Source organism: Neovison vison, chromosome 3 (genome assembly GCF_020171115.1).
Source record: "Neovison vison isolate M4711 chromosome 3, ASM_NN_V1, whole genome shotgun sequence".
Classification (NCBI taxonomy): Eukaryota; Metazoa; Chordata; class Mammalia; order Carnivora; family Mustelidae; genus Neogale; species Neogale vison.
This window is the reverse complement of record NC_058093.1, coordinates 73,936,292-73,956,627: the sequence shown is the minus strand read 5'-3', so window position 1 is coordinate 73,956,627 and position 20,336 is coordinate 73,936,292. Positions and strand designations below refer to the sequence as shown.

Sequence of the window (20,336 nt, the reverse complement as noted above, 5' to 3'; positions counted from 1 at the left end):
GTAATTTAAACCAAAATAATGTAGACAGCCCTGCACCAAGCCTTTACTGAAAGTGAATGCGTCACTACCACCACTTCTGTCTCCCGCCAAAGGACCACAAGTGTTCTCGTTTCTCTGCTCTGTACTTGTTTCCAGGGAGCATCCTCTGAGATTGTCAGATTCTTTTTTTAGACTCTGGATATTTTTATTTGGGTTATCTATCGTTACCCTAGGAAATGGTAATGGTCCACTGATAAGTATGCAACTCTTCTGGAGTCACCCATGACCAGTTGTGCTGAACAGTTAAATGACATATCTAAAGACAGCAATCACAATCACCATCGCTAATGCTCCAGAGCTCGCTGGGACAACAGTATCAACAAACACATTTACCTAACGTATTTCGGAGTTCCCTTCACTGTTGCCTTGCTTCAACCTCTCACCTTTCCTCTCTCCATTTCTTGATCATGTGCTTTCCATTTCTTCTTTTCTGGCATGTCACACCTGTCTTCCCGTTGAGTAATTGCTTCGCCTTGTTCTTCCCAACTATCCTCTCTCTTCCTTTTGCCTTTTCTGTTCTCCCCACCCCACCCCCTGTCCTTCATCCTGCCTGTCCCCCTTGGCCTTATTCTATCTTCTCTTTTCCATGTCTGTTTCTGGCCCTCCCTGACATTACTGATCTTAACATAAAATGGCTGTAACACGAGAATAAGTATTTGTTCCCAGTTTTTAATTTCCCAAGCAAATTTTTAAATCTCATAGATTCCCTCAGAAAGCAACTGAGTTTCCTTTTTACTTCTATGTGGCCTGTAATTGTATCTTTCTTTTTAACTTTAAAATCAGATACATGAAATATTTTTTTTTACATGAAATATTTTTTAAAGCACACAATTTTAATTACATTTCAAACTGTTATCCCATGTGGCCCTTGGTTGTAATTTATTTCCTGAGAGTCAGTGCCTTGCAATATGAGAAAGACCTTGCCCCTCGAGTCCATTCTAAGTAGAACAAGTGACAGGGAAATAGTATTTAAACAATTGGTATATAACATCCAGCCTTTTACTAAAATGAGTACAATGATAAATATTATTTCTTTGTTATACCTCTTAGATTAGTATCTACCAGGAACTTTTAGCAATGGCAACACCGAAGTCACTATGCCAGGAATTCTCGGGCTGATTGCTTGTTTGAGGTCCTGTCTCTGTTAACCTAAAGTTCCTCTTAGTGAATGTCTCCTACGGCGTTATTTTTTTCCCTTTTGTACACGGAAAAGAAATCTTTTCCATCCTCCTGAATCCACCAGGAAGCATGTGGGATTTAATCACCTCTGTTATTATATTGCTTTTCCCCCAATGTATTAACGCTCTGAAACTTGCTTAGTCATTTGTAAAATTCAGCCACAGGACTTGCTGTTGCCTTTCCACGACAATCCATCAAAGGAAAGTTAACCAAACCTTATAAGTTTCTGTGGCCCTGTTTCCTAGAGCTGATATTTTCTCTTGACTGAAAACCACATTGGATCTTAACACCTGCATCTTGCTTCATTATTTCTAGCATAAGGTAATCCCCGACTTATGTGTGGACGTGTGTTTTTTTAATCATCCAGCTTTATAAAAGATAATTTTTTTCCTTCCTTGATAAACGAATCCATTTATTATGAATGCATTTTTAATTCTGAAGTTCTCTGTAAAGATACAAAGCTAAAGAATAGGCCAGAGGCTTCCTAAAGCAAGCCTGGTGACCCTTTTCTAAGGCTTTGGGGCCATAAGAGTCAGAGTTAAGATGAGTGTGTTCCTCTATCACTGTCTGTCCCATTCTTGGACTCTGAGAAGACCCAATACATAACATTTCTCTTTCCTGCCCTGAATTGGCTGAGATGGGTGAGAAGACAGAAGAGGAAATGGGACATTAAAATATCACATTTATGGGGTGCCTAGGTGGCTCAGTGGGTTAAAGCCTCTGCCTTTGGCTCAGATCATGATCTCAGGGTCCTGGGATCGAGTCCCGCATCAGGCTCTCTGCTCAGCAGGGAGCCTGCTTCCCCCCTCTCTCTGCCTGCCTCTCTGTCTACTTGTGATCTCTCTCTGTGTCAAATAAATAAATAAAATCTTTAAAAAAAATCACATTTATAATTTGTCGAGCAGTTCTGGGGTATGGCCTTATATTTAAAAGCTTACAATATTCATCTCCAAAATTAAATAGGCCTACTCTCCCAGATACAGACAATACAAGATGCTTACAATCTTCTCCACATCAGGGCCTATTCCTTTGAAACGTACAGCATTAAGGAACAGAGTAGAGGAATGCTTTCTGTGGGTAGCCTGACTAAGGGAAGCAAGGGGCTGGGCCTTGCATACTAATCGGGTAAGTTACCATGCCTTCATAGGGAGGAGCAAGGGGTGGGCCCAAAGGCTGGAAGGTTAAGGGAAATCCTTTCTCAATGGAATCCAGTCGATCCTCCTCTCACAGAAGCCATGCCACCTCTCAAATAGATTATTTTATCTGAAACCTTGAGAGAACACTGAATGCCCCAACACTCTCCTTCTCCTTCTTTATCTTCCTTATCTTCAGTTATCCAAGCCAGAAACTTAGGCATCTTCTCTGATTCTGTACTTTTCTCCAACCACCATATTAAATCCATCAGAAAGTTCTTTTGATTTACTCTAACAGAGATACCAAGTCTATCCACTTCTCTCCATCTTTGCTGCCATAGCCCCAGTGCAAGTCACCATCATATTTCAACTATGTTATTGAATCTGCCTCAAATGTACCTCTAATTTTGCTCGTAATCAGTTCCCACATACGATTTTTATGAAGCAACAAGGAGTCTATCTTGGATAGCAGTGACTAGGAGGATGGGGTCAGATAGGAAGATGGGGCCACTTTGAAGACAACGAACGATGGAAGGCTTGTGAATAGGAGGGGGACATAGATCTGGGCTGCTCTGCACTCATCCATGGGAGCTTGGACAGATAACCTGCTCTCTGTGGATTTCAGAATCTTCATATGTAACATGAGAGGGCTAGGAAAATGATTTCTAAGATTTCCAGTTCTAAAATTTCATGTTAATAATGGAAAAGAAGAGGAAAAACCTTACAAACCTCTGCCCGAGTTGAACAATTAGTATCTTTCTAGCAAGACATGCTTAGTGTTGAATGAGCCACACGCCCGAGTCACTCGATAGTTACTAGTTGCTGCTCCGGAATGAGCCCTGGTGGCTCAGGGCTGCCATCTGGCTGGAGGTGTAGACTAAGAGATTTGTAATAGAGCTCTATTTGAGTAGCAACACCTTGTCTTTATATATTTTTGGGAAAGTTGGGAATAAGCCATTCCTTGGTAATGCCATTGGGTGATATCTCTAAGAAAGAAATGATTTGGGTTCAGGTTTGCTTTTGGGTTTACTCATCAACTCCAGTAGAGGATATAGCCAACTGTTTTGTCGTAGGATCTGAACCTCTTTATCTCTAAGTCAAAAAGAAAGTTTCAGCAGAATTATTCCAGTCTAAGAGCATAAATGAGTCTACACAAACAAGAGAGACCTTAGACATAGCAATAGTGTGCAAAAGATATCAGGTAATGTTCTCTGTCCCAAATTAACTTTACAACCTATATAATTCTGCTACTAGAGCTTAATTTCCCTCAATATTTCTGGCTTTTCCAACTTTAAGCATTTCCAACTTTGAGGGCCCATCATTGAACAAGTTAATAGTTAACAGTTAACACTTAACACTAAAGGGAATAAATCAACCACTTGGTAAAAGCAAGAATGGGACCAGGAAAAGCTCATGGATTGAGAAAAGTAGGGAACCAAAGATAAGCTGGCTAGTTCAGCTTTTCCAAAGGCAAACCATATTTAAGTCACGTCTGCCTGACTTTGATGGGCTAGATATCCTCTGTCTTAACTCTATGATTTTCTTATCCTGAAGTTCTGATCTGAATTCTTAAATTATACAAACAAACATGGGTGCCTGGGTGGCTCAGTCGGTTAAGCATCTGCCTTTGGCTCAGGTCATGATCCCGGGGTCCTGGGATCAGCCCCGCATCTGGCTCCCTGCTCAGTGGGGAGTCTGCCTCCCCCTCGGTGCTTCCCCCATTCATGCTGTCTCTCAAATAAGTAAATAAAATCTTTTAAAAAATTATATAAATAAATAAAAGCCTTAGTAGAAAGGAAGCCTAGGTGATTCTATTACAGAGGTCAATCACTTTCTCAACATATTTCTATAAAGTACTTAAACAACTACCCTAGAATTGTTTTATGTTGTAAGGTTTGTAATAAAATCTCCTGAAAAATGCATCTTAAAGTGAACTAAATTGGACATTATAGTGGCACAAGAAAAGACTTCTGCCAGTAAATTTCATCTTTACTTTTCATAAGCCTTAAAGTATCAGTTGCTACTATAATTTGCTTTTTGGCTAATACAAAGGCAAAGAATTTGTATCAACTGGACTAACCAAACTAAAGAAAAAATAATAGCAATAGCTAACATTTATTGAATATATGTACTAGGCACTGTGCTAAGATATAATGATCTCATTTAATCCTCATAGATTAGATCATATCATAAATAAAGATCTATGAAATAGATACTATTACTTTCCACATTTTACATATGAAGAAACTGGACTTTGAGAGGCTTAGTAACTTGCCCAAGTTTACACAGCTAGTAAGTGGTGGAGGCAGGATGCAAATCTACATGGTCTGACTTTGTCTACACTTTTACTATTATGGGACGTATTAGGGATTATGCTCATGTTCTTATCACATGTTCAAATTTTTACCAGTACTGTCCATGAAAGAAGAAGGCTCCTTGACAGAATATGAAATGTCAGCAATTCACACCCACGGACATCAGACGATATTGATTATTTACATGTGGTGATCCCAGCAAATGCATCATATTTAGAGAGCTTAGGACAAGATGCCTCAGGAAACATCAATGCATGCGGTGTAACCCCTTAACACCTGAGCTGGCAAAATAATAATAGTAGTAATAGCTAATGTTTATAAGGATCTTAGTGTGTGCCAGGCATTGCCTTAAGCATTTGATATATATTAATTCATTTATTATGCACAGCAATTTTATAAGGTAGGTCAATAATCCATCATACAGCTGAAGAAACTGAGGTACACAAAGGTTAAGTAATTTCCCTCAGATCACATAGCTAATAAGTTGGAGATCCAGGGTTTAAGCCTGGATTATTTGCAGGCACAATTTGTATACATATGATCTGATGCCCCTGTCGTGCTATATAAACATTGTGTAACAGGCTACTCAGCAACATCTTTTCACGATGCCCTTTACTGAAGTTGTGAGACAACTTTGATGTGGCTTATATAGTTGGTCTCTCCAGAAGCTGAGTTGTGAGCGTGCAACACGGATAGTTTCTTTAAAAAGAAAAACTTTTCATTTTTCATCACAACTGGTCGGTACCAAAACCTGTGAAGAAAATCTGTTTGCATCATTAGGAATTAACTAGAGGAAATTGTCGACAAATTTCCCATGCTATTTTAGACATATTGATAATCTGCAAGGCAGAGATAGAGTTGTTCTTTGCAGATCTTATAATGGTGTGTGTGTAGGTCCGTTTTAAAGTAAGAAATGTACATGTCTCTGAGAAATGACCTGGAGCTCTGGAGTATATAAACAAGCAAATTATCCTGGAATAAATTGCACATATCTCTTTATCGTGAAACTTTGTGGAAGCTGTAGGTGAACTATAAGTCGAGCATCGAAGTTATAGCCACCACAGTGATTTATTGGACCAACAGCTTTTTGTTGTTTGGCTGGAGGGCAAGTTCTTTGGGGGCATTTGTTGCTTTAGTCATGGACTGGTTTGATTGCTGGGGACAGACACCCACTGAAGCAATCAAATATAATAAGTGGGGTGAGGGATAACATCCCAGAAATAACATCTAGGGAAATCTCCCAGAACACAAGACAGGAAGTTAAGCAAGCCTTATGGGGAAAGGGTTTGGCAAATGGAGAGATCCTGATGCTTCTAGTCTGAATCCTCTTCTGCATTCTGAATGTGGTGGCATATTTGTGTAGCATTTTATGATTTATACAATGCTTTAGTCTATATTATTTCAGTCAGTTCTCACTTCTGTGAAATGTAGGAATCATTATTCTCATTTAGAAGGTGAAGAAATTTAGGCTTAGAGAGGTTAAATGGCCCAGAATTTTGGAGCTAAATAGTAGCAGAACTGGGACAGGAAAGTCAGGACTTTAAGGATAATATCCAGCATTTTTTGCCCTTCCCACGAACTTCCTTTATGACCATGATCATGACAGGTTTAACCCAAGGGAATATATTGGGAAATCATATATTATACTTACATTTCAACTTTCAGCTTTTGGAAAACAAAGTAAAATCAGGAGTCTACCTTCACTTTCTTGGGTCATTTCATCATTTCTGTGAAATGGGCTGTATCTGGGAAAAGATATTTACAATTCACTATGTGCCTACTTTTCATGAAGCATGAGCTTTAAGCTTTTGGAAAACATACTTGATTTCTTCTGTGCTTTCCTTCTATAGAAGTCAATCTTTGCTGAAGTATTTAATCATAGGCTAGAAAAAGAATGACCACCCTGTTGAATTTGGCAAACAAGAAGAATGGCAGTGTTAACTTCTGACTCTGTTTTGGTACATTAAGTTGAACGTGAACTACTGTTTATTACCACTGATGGATCTCCTGGTGTTGGAATTGCATTTCACAGCAACATAGGCAGTGGCCCTGAGCACAAACAGCTAACTCTTGAAAGTAGCATAGCCTTATGAAAAGAGCCTAAGCTTTAGATCCTAGCATCTCCAAGTCAGCATTCTAACTCAGTTATTGGTAAATTACTCACATTAGGTAAATTTACTTACCTTCTTTTAGCCTTAGGTTCCTCATTTGCATAACAAGGCCAATAATATTCACTTTGAGTGACTGCTGTGAATATCATATGTATGTCGAACACCTGTAACAAATACCAGGCCCATGGTAGTCTCTTGATAAGTGAGAGCATTCATTTTTATTATCGGAACATCAGCTTCATAATTATGTCCGTTCCTTTATAATTTAAACAGATCACAAACCTCTTTTAGTATCTCTTTTAAAGGCTAACTTACCATGCAATGCTAAAGTAATTGGTATGAATTGTCTATCTGATGCTGTCTACTGGCTCAGAAGACCAAGATTGAAAGCCAAAGTCATGGACTCTCTGTTGCTGCAAAACCAGATTGTATAGCTGCTCTCTCTTCAAGGCAAGTTTTAATGTCAGTAGACTCCTGACCTGTCTTTATGTGCATACACACACACACACACACACACACACACACACACACATCCATACACACATCTATCCATCCATCCATCCATCCAACCAACCAACCAGCCATACATACACTTAACACTGCAGGCTTTGGCTAGTAACTTGAATTTAGTATAAAAGGAGTGCTCAGTGGAGAAATTTCCTAAAGAATTCATGCTATTTATAAGACATCAGTGTGAATCATCTGCCCATGACAGATACTGTCCGTGAGGAAAATAGCATTGGTTCTCATCAAAAAGCCATTTCCTAGGGCGCCTGGGTGGCTCAGTTGTTAAGCGGCTGCCTTTGGCTCAGGTCATGATCTCAGGGTCCTGGGATTGAGCCCACATGGAGCCCCACGTGGGGCTCCCTGCTCAGTGGGAAGCCTGCGTCTCCCTCACCTACTCTCCCTGGTTGTGTTCCCTCTCTCGCTGTGTCTCTCTCTGTCAAATAAATAAATAAAATCTTTAAAAAAAAAAAGCCATTTCTTAAATTCCACTTCACAAATGTGTACCGAATACCCAATATCAGCCAAGTATGATTGTACTAGTGTAAAGCTGCATTGCATGAACCATAACCAGAAATGGGCTTTATGAGAATACTGTTTAGAATCTGTTTAAAGGCTTATAATTCATCTTTATCCTGTAAAAGGAAAGGAAAAAAAAATCCATAAAATCTCCCCCTTCAGCATCTTAAATGTGTTCCTCACTATCCACAGCCAAGGAGGCCAGTATCCTTTCATCCTAGGAAATTGTTTCGGGCTTTGCCTCCCACCAAACACTCTGAACTTTCCAGTCTTTTCCTTTGAAACAGTGTACCTTAATTGCTTCTCTCTGGTTGGCTCCTCTAATTCACTTTTTTTTCCCAATTGATTTTTTTTTACGTGTTCCTCTCTGTTTTCTGATTCAGCCTTCTTTTCTTTTCTTTCTTTCTTCTTCTTCTTCTTTTTTTTTTTTTTTTTTTGGTAAGATTTTATTTATTTATTTGACAGAGAGATCACAAGTAGACAGAGAGACAGGCATGGGAGGGCAGACTCCCAGCTGACAGAGAGAGTCCAATGTGGGGCTCAGTCCCAGGACCCTGAGATCATGACCGGAGCTGAAGGCAGAGGCTTTAACCCACTGAGCCACCCAGGTGCTGCTTGGCCTTTAAAATGCTACCTATGTTTGCCATCGTCTTTCACCTTCTGACCACAGCACATCCTTACACCGAGCCCAGGCAGCTGCTGTACCACACACTGATCCAGATCCAGTGTCCTGAGCCCTCAATTGGCTGTTAGAGGAGTCGGGAATAGAGTCTTGGCTCCCTATCATAACCTATCAAAAGTACTTAACCTTTCCTTGGAAATTTATTAAGAAACTTGGCCAAGATGCATTGATTTTTGCTGGACCACAGAAGAGTGTTTTAGCTGTGTAATTCCTTCTTGTGATGACTTTAAGAGGTTTGTTTTATCTCTGATCACTAAATCAGCTATTTGCAAAAATATGGATTATTGGGATTATTTCTCATCTGTTTTTATTTCAGTTGAGCTGAAAGAATTTGTGGCTAGGAAATTTACAAGTCGCCACGATCCTGTTTCAGGGAAGAGGCCAATCTGAAAAGATGGTGTCAGATGTCCTGTGGGTGGATGGTCTAAGATGACAGGTCAAGGAAATTATGCAGGTTTTTGTTACTCTGCATGTCACAATTGGAGTCAGTCCTGATGAATTACTAAGGGCCTTAAAACTTCCATCTGGTGTGTGTGTGGGGACCTCCATGAGATCAAATTTAGAAGCACAAGGTGAAATATAAGAGGGAAAATTTTTATTTCAACCTTAAGTCTTTACTAATCTTCATGGATCTGGACTAAAGTTGCTTCAAGTTTTTATAATTAAGATTCAGATGATGTGACATATAAAATGAGTACACTGTGTGTTGTGTGGATGTGAAAAATCAAGCAGTCCTATATTAATACCCAGGCAGAATCACTTAACTGCCCACAACCTTGGGTCATTGTTTTACTGCTCATTACTTTCATTTTCATACATGTAAATTACCTACTGTGCAATTCCCAAGGTGTTCTTCCCAGTTGACAAGAACAGAGCCATTAGAGGTATTAGAATCTTCTGTCATTGGTGTTTTGCATAAATTTCTTTAGCACTCTGAACCACAGAATAGAGGAAACCTAAATCCTTTGTTAGCCCCTGCTGTCAAAACTGAGTTGTAATTAAGCCCACCAGGTACATCTTCATTAATGAAAAGTGGGGTCAAAAGGGTACCTCATTCTTGGTTAAAATACTTTAGTCAAGGGGGAGATGGGTGTTATGCCTACTTGGAACCTCTGTGGTTCAACATTGGTGAATTATTCAATCTTCTATTTCTTGTTGCTTGCAACAGTGATTTAGTACGAGGTTGATACGAAGCACTTTTGTAGTAAGAATCTATGTTTTGGTTACAGATCTCCTTCCCCTATCTGTTGTTGTTTTTTAAAAACTTCTATGTAACATCATAATAATTTTAGAGATTTCATGGCCGAAAATCTTATGTACTTTCAGGATCTGCAAATCAATTTTACCATTCTGAATATTAAAAATTGCGTACTAAGGTCCATTTCAGATTGAATGGAAGGGATGTAAACCTGATTACCTATACTTTAATATCTTCCAATATTCACACACAAGTTTATTGATTTTGTTTAACCACCTACCTTTTAAAATTGTATATATACGCAACTAATGAATCATTGAACACTACATCAAAAACTAGTGATGTACTATATGTTAGCTAATTGAATATAATAATAAAAAATCAAAAAAGAAAAATAAATCAAATTGTATATATAGTGAAAGTTTGTTAGATGTTTTATAATATAAATAGATAAAATATATAACTCATATGGATTTCATTAATTATATGTATTTTTAGAATTATTGTAGAAACACTATGTGATATGTGAAGTCAGTTGAGCTGGATTTATATCCCTTTTCTTATTTTCATGTAAGAAAATGACCACACTTACTAATTGTTCCCTTTGCTCACACAAGACAGCATACTCATCACTTAGACCCCTACAGAAACAGAAAAAAGGAATAGGAATATTTATACAGTTTCTTAAAAGTTTTTTGAAAAGAAAGGGAGGGATGAGTCAAGATGGCGGAGAAGTAGCAGGCTGAGACATCAGGAAACAGGAGATCAGCTAGATAGTTTATCTAACCATTGCGAACACCTACAAATCCAATGGGAAATCGAAGAGAAGAAGAGCAACAATTCTACAAACAGAAAATCGATCACTTTCTGAAAGGTAGGACCTGCGAAGAACTGAATCCAAAGTGACAGGAAGATAGACCGCGGTGGGGAGAGGCTGGCTCCCGGCAAGTGGTGGAGCAACGGAGCACAAAATCAGGACTTTTAAAAGTCTGCTCCACGGAGGGACATCGCTCCAGAGGCTAAACCGGGGGGAAGCCCACATGGGGTCAGCATAACCTCACGTCCCGGGGGGTCACAGATGGACTGGGGGTGTCTTGAGTGTCGCAGAGCTTGCAGGTATTAGAGCAAGAAGCCGGCTACAGCGACAAAGCCGAGGAGTGAGCTCTCAGCTCGGGGTTACCTTGAACCGGTTGAAGGCTCGGTGAGCTCGGAGCATGGCCAAAGGCCACAGAGATGGAAGCACCCGGACGCTTTTCTCCAAGTGCGACTGATTGAGCGCTTTCCTACAAGTGCGACCAGAGGCCAGGGAGACGGCGGCAATTGGGTGCTTTTCTCTGAGGGCACACTGGGGAGCAGGACCCTGAGCTCTCGGCTCCTCCGGGCAGGAGACTGGGAGGCTGCCATCTTCATTCCCATCCTCCGGAACTCTACGGAAAGTGCTCAGGGAACAAAACCTCTCGAAAGCAAACCCAAGCGGATTACTTAGCCCAGCCCCTGGTAAGGGCGGTGCAATTCCGCCTGGGGCAAAGACACTTGAGAATCACTACAACAGGCCCCTCCCCCAGAAGATCAACAAGAAACCCAGCTAAGGAAAACAGTGGAATTCCAGAGGAGGAGAAAGCAAATCTTATCTGGACAAAATGACAAGGCGGAAAAACTCACCACAGAAAAAAGAACAAGAGGTAGTACCAAAGGCTGGGGACCTAATCAATACAGACATTGCTAGTATGACAGATCTAGAGTTCAGAATGATGATTCTCAAGGTTCTAGCCAGGCTCGAAAAAGGCAAAGAAGCTATTAGAGAAACCCTCTCTGGAGAGATAAAAGCCCTTTCTGGGGCGCCTGGGTGGCTCAGTGGGTTGAGCCGCTGCCTTCGGCTCGGGTCATGATCTCAGGGTCCTGGGATCGAGTCCCGCATCGGGCTCTCTGCTCAGCGGGGAGCCTGCTTCCTCCTCTCTCTCTCTGCCTGCCTCTCTGCCTACTTGTAATCTCTCTCTGTCAAATAAATAAATAAAATCTTTAAAAAAAAAAAAAGCCCTTTCTGGAGAAATAAAAGAACTAAAATCTAACCAAGTTGAAATAAAAAAAGCTATTAATGAGATGCAATCAAAAGTGGAAGCTCTTACTGCTAGGATAAATGAGGCAGAAGAAAGAATTAGTGACATAGAAGACCAAATGACAGAGAATAAAGAAGCTGAGCAAAAGAGAGACAAACAAATACTGGACCACGAGGAAAGTATTCGAGAGATAAGTGACACATAAGACGACACAACATTAGAATAATTGGGATTCCAGAAAAAGAAGAAAGAGAGAGGGGAGCAGAAGGTATACTGGAGAGAATTATTGTAGAGAATTTCACTAATATGGCAAAGGGAACAAACATCAAAATCCAGGAGATGCTAAGAACACCGCTCAAAATCAACAAAAATAGGTCCACACCTCGTCACCTAATAGTAAAATTTACAAGTCTTAGTGACAAAGAGAAAATCCTGAAAGCAGCCCGGGATAAGAAGTCTGTAACATACAAGGGTAAAAACATTAGATTGGCAGTGGACCTATCCACAGAGACCTGGCAGGCCAGAAAGAACTGGCATGATATATTCAGAGCACTAAACAAGAAAAACATGAGCCCAGAATACTATATCCAGCTAGGCTATTATTGAAAATAGAAGGAGACGTAAAAAGCTTCCAGGACAAACAAAAACTGAAAGAATTTGCAAACACCAAACCAGCTCTACAGGAAATATTGAAAGGGGTCCTCTAATCAAAGAGAGACCCTAGAAGTAGTAAATCAGAAAGAAACAGACACAATATACAGTAACAGTCACCTTACAGGCAATACAATGGCATTAAATTCATATATCTCAATAGTTATCCTGAATGTTAATGGGCTAAATGCCCCATCAAAAGACCTAGGATGGATAAAAAAACAAAACCCATCAATATGCTGCCTACAAGAAACTCATTTTAGACCCAAAGACACCTCCAGATTTAAAGTGAGGGGGTGGAAAACAATGTACCATGCTAATGGACATCAGAAGAAAGCTGGGGTGGCAATCCTAGTATCAGATCAATTAGATTTTAAGCCAAAGACTCTAATAAGAGATGAGGAAGGACACTATATCATACTCAAAGGATCTGTACAACAAGAAGACCTAACAATTTTAAATATCTATGCCCCTAACATGGGAGCAGCCAACTATATAAACCAATTAATAACAAAATCAAAGAAACACATCAACAATAATACAATAATAGTAGGGGACTTTAACACTCCCCTCACTGAAATGGACAGATCATCTAAGCAAAAGATCAACAAGGAAATAAAGGCCTTAAATGACACACTGGACCAGATGGACATCACAGATATATTCAGAACATTCCATCCCAAGACAACAGAATATACATTCTTCTGTAGTGCACATGGAACATTCTCCAGAATAGATCACCTCCTGGGTCATAAATCAGGTCTCAACCAGTATCAAAAGATTGGGGTCATTCCCTGCCTATTTTCAGACCACAATGCTCTGAAGCTAGAACTCAGTCACAAGAGGAAATTTGGAAAGAACCCAAATACCTGGAGACTAAACAACATCCTTCTAAAAAAATGAATGGGTCAACCAGGAAATTAAAGAAGAATTGAAAAAATTCATGGAAACAAATGATAATGAAAACACAACGGTTCAAAATCTGTGGGACACAGCAAAGGCAGTCCTGAGAGGAAAATATATAGCTGTACAAGCCTTTCTCAAGAAACAAGAAAGGTCTCAAATACACAACCTAACCCTACACTTAAAGGAGCTGGAGAAAGAAAGCCTAAACCCATCAGTAGAAGAGAAATCATAAAGATCAGAGCAGAAATCAATGAAACAGAAGCTAAAAAGACAATAGAACAAATCAATGAAACTAGGAGCTGGTTCTTTGAAAGAATTAATAAGATTGATAACCCCCTGGCCAGACTTATCAAAAAGAAAAGACAAAGGACCCAAATAAATAAAATCATGAAGAAAGAGGAGAGATCACAACCAATACCAAAGAAATACAAACAATTATAAGACATACTATGAGCAACACTACGCCAACAAATTCGACAATCTGGAAGAAATGGATACATTTCTAGAGACATATAAACTACTACAACTGAACCAGGAAGAAATAGAAAACCTGAACAGAACCATAACCAGTAAGGAGATTGAAACAGTCATCAAAAATCTCCAAACAAACAAAAATCCAGGGCCAGATGGCTTCCCAGGGGAATTCTACCAAACATTTAAATAAGAATTAATTCCTATTCTCCGGAAACTGTTCCAAAAAATAGAAATGGAAGGAAAACTTCCAAACTCATTTTATGAGGCCAGCATCACCTTGATCCCAAAACCAGACAAGGATCCCATCAAAAAAGAGAACTACAGACCAATATCCTTGATGAACACAGATGCGAAAATTCTCACCAAAATACTGGCCAATAGGATCCAACAGTACATTAAAAGGATTATTCACCACGACCAAGTGGGATTTATTCCAGGGCTGCAAGTTTGGTTCAACATCTGCAAATCAATCAATGTGATACAATACATTAATAAAAGAAAGAATAAGAACCATGTGATACCCTTAATAGATGCTGAAAAAGCATTTGACAAAGTGAAGCATCCCTTCCTGATTAAAACTCTTCAAAGTGTAGGGATAGAGGGCACATACCTCAATACTACCAAAGCCATCTATGAAAAACCCACCGCAAATATCATTCTCAATGGAGAAAAACTGAAAGCTTTTCCGCTAAGGTCAGGAACACGGTAAGGATGTCCGTTATCACCACTGCTGTTCAACATAGTACTAGAAGTCCTAGCCTCAGCAATCAGACAACAAAAAGAAATTAAAAGCAACCAAATCGGCAAAGAAGAAGTCAAACTATCACTCTTTTCAGATCATATGATACTCTATGTGGAAAAGAGACTCCACTCCAAAACTGATAGAACTTGTACAGGAATTCAGTAAAGTGTCAGGATATAAAGTCAATGCACAGAAATCAGTTGCATTTCTTTACACTAACAACAAGACAGAAGAAAGAGAAATTAAGGAGTCAGTACCATTTACAATTGCACCCAAAACAATAAGATATTTAGGAATAAACCTAACCAAAGAGGCAAAGAATCTATACTCAGAAAACTATAAAGTACTCATGAAAGAAATTGAGGAAGGCACAAAGAAATGGAAAAATGTTCCATGCTCATGGATTGGAAGAATAAATATTGTGAAAATGTCTATGCTATCTAAAGCAATCTACACATTTAATGCAATCCCTATCAAAATCCCATCCATTTTTTTCAAAGAAATAGAAGAAACAATCCTAAAATTTATATGGAACCTGTAAAGACCTTGAATAGCCAAAGGAATATTGAAAAAGAAAGCCAAAGTTGGTGGCATCACAATTCCAGACTTCAAGCTCTATTACAAAGCTGTCATCATCAAGACAGCATGGTACTGGCACAAAAACAGACACATAGATCAATGGAACATAGATCAATGGAACAGAATAGAGAGCCCAGAAATAGACCCTCAACTCTATGGTCAACTAATTTTTGACAAAGCAGGAAGGAATGTCCAATGGAAAAAAGACAGCCTCTTCAACAAATGGTGCTGGGAAAATTGGACAGCCACATGCAGAAAAATGAAATTGGACTATTTCCTTATATCATACATGAAAATAGACTCAAAATGGATGAAGGACCTCAATGTGAGAAAGGAATCCATCAAAATCCTTGAGGAGAACACAGGCAGCAACCTCTTTGACCTCAGCCGCAGCAACATCTTCCTAGGAACATTGCCAAAGGCAACAGAAGCAAGGGCAAAAATGAACTATTGGGATTTCATCAAGATCAAAAGCTTTTGCACAGCAAAGGAAACAGTTAACAAAACCAAAAGACAACTGACAGAATGGGAGAAGATATTTGCAAACGACATATCAGATAAAGAGCTAGTATCCAAAATCTATAAAGAGCTTAGCAAACTCAACACCCAAAGAACAAATAATCCAATCAAGAAATGGGCAGAGGACATGAACAGACATTTCTGCAAAGAAGACATCCAGATGGCCAACAGACACATGAAAAAATGCTCCACATCACTCGGCATCAGGGAAATACAAATCAAAACCACAATGAGATATCACCTCACACCAGTCAGAATGGCTAAAATCAACAAGTCAGGAAATGACAGATGCTGGAGAGGATGCGGAGAGAGGGGAACCCTCCTACACTGTTGGTGGGAATGCAAGCTGGTGCAACCACTCTGGAAAACTGTGTGGAGTTTCCTCAAAAAACTGAAAATAGAACTACCCTATGACCCAGCGATTGCACTACTGGGTATATATCCTAAAGATACAAACGTGGTACTCTGAAGGGGCACATGCACCCAAATGTTTATAGCAACAATGTTCACAATAGCCAAACTATGTAAAGAACCTAGATGTCCATCAACAGATGAATGGATAAAGAAGATGTGGTATATATACACAATGGAATACTATGCAGCCATCAAAAGAAATGAAATCTTGCCATTTGCAATGACATGGATGGAACTAGAGGGTATTATGCTTAGTGAAATAAGTCAATAGGAGAAAGACAACTATCATATGATCTCCCTCATATGAAGAAGTGGAGATGCAATGTCGGGGGATGGTTGGGGGGTAGGAAAAGAAAAAATGAAAGAAGGTGGGATTGGGAGGGAGAGAAACCATAAAAGACTCAATGTAAAAAAACAGACTGAGGGTTGCTGGGGGGAGGGGAGTTGGGAGAGGGTGGTGGGGATATGGACATTGGGGAGGGTATGTGCTATGATGAGTGCTGTGAAATGTGTAAACCTGGCGATTCACAGACCTGTACCCCAGGCATAGAAATACATTATATGTTTATTTTAAAATTTTTTTTAATAAAAAAATTTAAAAAAGAAAGGGAAAACTCCTTTTCTTTAAATAGGAATAAAGATGCTTTTTAGAAGTCAGTTAATTTATTTTTTAAGTAACCTCTACATCCAATATGGGGCTTGAACTCATGACCCTGTGATCAGGAGTCAGATACTCTGCTGACTGAGTCAGCCAGGCACCCCAGGAAAAATTTCTTAAAGTGGCAAAGTTATTTTTATTACCATCTAAAATTTCTAGCAGATAATAAATATGGCTCTTATGACAAAGTTACACTCAAGGGAGTCCTTTAATTCATAGGCAGTTCAGCTAAATATATGGTAACATTTAAGGGGATAATGCTTGAAATACTCTCTTTTCTTACAGAAAAGATATGGGGAAGGTGTGAAAGTGGACAGATAGTATTTCAAAAGGGGAATTAAGTGCTTTGGTACCTTGACAATGACATCTGTCATACATACGGAAAAATGGGAGTACTATTGCCACAGGGACTTAAAGTAAATCCTGGGTTCTGCCACTTCCAAAAAATGTTTCTGCATGTGAAAATATCTCACTGTGACTTATCCAGTTAGGTGTTATTTGGAAAAATTACATAGTTAAAAAATATGTCTGCCTGCACATTATTATCAATCTATATTTATTGATTAGATTCTTAATTTAAGATTACTTGTTGGCAGCATCAAATCATAAAAGTTGTGGACAAAACACAGTGGAAAGGATGGAAAGGACTGTCAAGAAGGAAGGTGGTCCTATTTAGTAGATCATCTGTAATACATGGTAATGTTAGCACACAGTACAAAAGTGAGAAATGTAACAAACGGTGAGGTGTGTATGTGTAGTCCTCTGTATAAACATTCAGTTTTAGTACCAATAATCCCTGGAGTAAAGTTTTAATTTAGTGGTTTAGTCACAATGTTCCCATTAACATAGTGAGAACCAGGTGTTAACTGCTCATGTATGTTGCCAAAGTGTATCCCTTAGAACTCTGCAAATTAAAGTAACAGAATGTGTGCTGAATATATTGGCAATGACAAGAGCTTTGGCCCTCCAGTTTTCACTGTATTGTCCATCTCCTCTTTTTGGACATTGTGAAATATATCATATAAACCAAGGAGGAAAGGAAAATATGTATATCCAGCATAAAGAATAATTATGAACTGGACATTCTTCTATTCACCAGGTTTAAATAGAAAACACAGCCATTAGCACTGAAGTCTTCTGCTGCCCCTTTACAATTATATTGTCCTCCTTCCTGAACCTCACCCCTGTTATCACAATCCTGAGTATTGTGCAATTATTCCCTTGCTTTTCTTTTGTTTTTATGGCTTTGCCACCTATGTATGTTTTCCTACAGCATGCAATTTTGTTTTATCTGCTTTTGAACTTTGTATAAATGGAATTATTCTATGTATATTCTTTTGTTTCTTGCTTTTTCTACCCAACATTTCAAGACTAATTCATGTTGAAATGCATAGTAATAATGTCCAATGCTATATAATATTCCTTTAAATAAATATATCACACTTTACCCATTCTACTGTTGACGGACTTTTGAGTTACTTCTAGGTTGCTGTTGTTGTTTTTCCTGCTATAAACATTTGTACATGTCTCCTGGTTTACCTGTGGTATATACTGAATAATCGTTTCTCAGAGATGTCACCATCCTAGTCCTCAGAACCTGTGACTGTTACTTTATGTGACAAGAGGGACTTTCAAGATGTGATTAACCTAACGATCTTGATATGGGAAGATTATTCAGGATTATCTGGGTGGGCCCAATACACAGTCAAAAGGGAAGGAGGGGCGTCAGATTGAGAAATTAGAAGATGCTATGCTGCTTGGAAGTACATTTGAAAATGGGGGATCAAGCCATGAACCAAGGAAGGTAGACAGCCTACAAAAACTAGAAAAGGCAAGGAAATGCTTTTCTAGGCTCCCCTACAGCCTCCAGAGGGGACACAGCCCTGCTGACCTTGATTTTAGGACTTCTGACTCCCTGAACTGTAAGAGAATAAATTTGTGTTGTTTTAAGCCACTGAATTTGTGGCAATTTGCTACAGTAGCAATAGGAAACTAATATACTTGTGTGAGAGTTTCTTTGGAGTATACATGTATGAGTAGAATTGCTGGGTCATAGTTAATGCACATATCAAATTTACTATTGATGACAAACTGTTTTCCCAAGTAGGGTCACACCAGTTACACTCCCTCTAGCCATGTGTTTCATGTGGTTTCAGTTGCTCAACATTCTTTTTTTTTTTCATATTTTTTTTTAAATAATTTTTTTATTTTTTATAAACATATATTTTTATCCCCAGGGGTACAGGTCTGTGAATCGCCAGGTTTACACACTACACAGCACTCACCAAAGCACATACCCTCCCCAATGTCCATAACCCCACCCCCCTTCTCCCACCCCCCTCCCCCCAGCAACCCTCAGTTTGTTTTGTGAGATTAAGAGTCACTTATGGTTTGTCTCCCTCCCAATCCCATCTTGTTTCATTTATTCTTCTCCTACCCACTTAAGCCCCCATATTGCATCACCACTTCCTCATATCAGGGAGATCATATGATAGTTGTCTTTCTCTGCTTGACTTATTTCACTAAGCATGATACACTCTAGTTCCATCCATGTTGTCACAAATGGCAAGATTTCATTTCTTTTGATGGCTGCATAGTATTCCATTGTGTGTATATACCACATCTTCTTTATCCATTCATCTGTTGATGGACATCTAGGTTCTTTCCATAGTTTGGCTATTGTGGACATTGCTGCTATAAACATTCGGGTGCACGTGCCCCTTTAGATCACTACGTTTGTATCTTTAGGGTAAATACCCAGTAGTGCAATTGCTGGGTCATAGGGCAGTTCTATTTTCAACATTTTGAGGAACCTCCATGCTGTTTTCCAGAGTGGTTGCACCAGCTTGCATTCCCACCAACAGTGTAGGAGGGTTCCCCTTTCTCTGCATCCTCGCCAGCATCTGTCATTTCCTGCCTTGTTGATTTTAGCCATTCTGACTGGTGTGAGGTGATACCTCATTGTGGTTTTGATTTGTATTTCCCTGATGCCGAGTGATATGGAGCACTTTTTCATGTGTCTGTTGGCCATCTGGATGTCTTCTTTGCAGAAATGTCTGTTCATGTCTTCTGCCCATTTCTTGATTGGATTGTTTGTTCTTTGGGTGTTGAGTTTGCTAAGCTCTTTATAGATTTTGGACACTAGTCCTTTATCTGATATGTCGTTTGCAAATATCTTCTCCCATTCTGTCAGTTGTCTTTTGATTTTGTTAACTGTTTCCTTTGCTGTGCAAAAGCTTTTGATCTTGACGAAATCCCAATAGTTCATTTTTGCCCTTGCTTCCCTTGCCTTTGGCGATGTTCCTAGGAAGATGTTGCTGCGGCAGTTGCTCAACATTCTTAACACTTGATATTATCAGACTTCTTCATTTCTGCCAATCTGCTGTGTTGAAAGTTGCATCTCATTGCGATTTTAATTTATATTTTCCTGGTCATTAAAGAGGTCCTTTTAGCACCCGCCCCCCAACTCTTTTTTTTTTTTTTTTTTTGAGATGGTGATACCATCAAGCATACCTTACCCAAATTATAAAAACAGCAACCTTAAAATTATGCACACTATTTGACTATTTCACAAAGCTTCTTTTCAAAATTATATCAGCTTTCCCAGTATAAAAAGACTCCTGTATATTGCTTGACAATATTAAACTCCGAAATCA

The 20,336-nt window shown here is 39.2% G+C and overlaps 1 protein-coding gene across 1 annotated transcript in view; it reads left to right on the top strand.

Annotated features, from left to right (window-relative positions):
• Nucleotides 1–20,336, top strand: part of PDE11A (phosphodiesterase 11A) — a 390,916-nt gene that overhangs the window by 16,932 nt on the left and 353,648 nt on the right. The gene's annotated exons all lie outside the window — the stretch shown is intronic.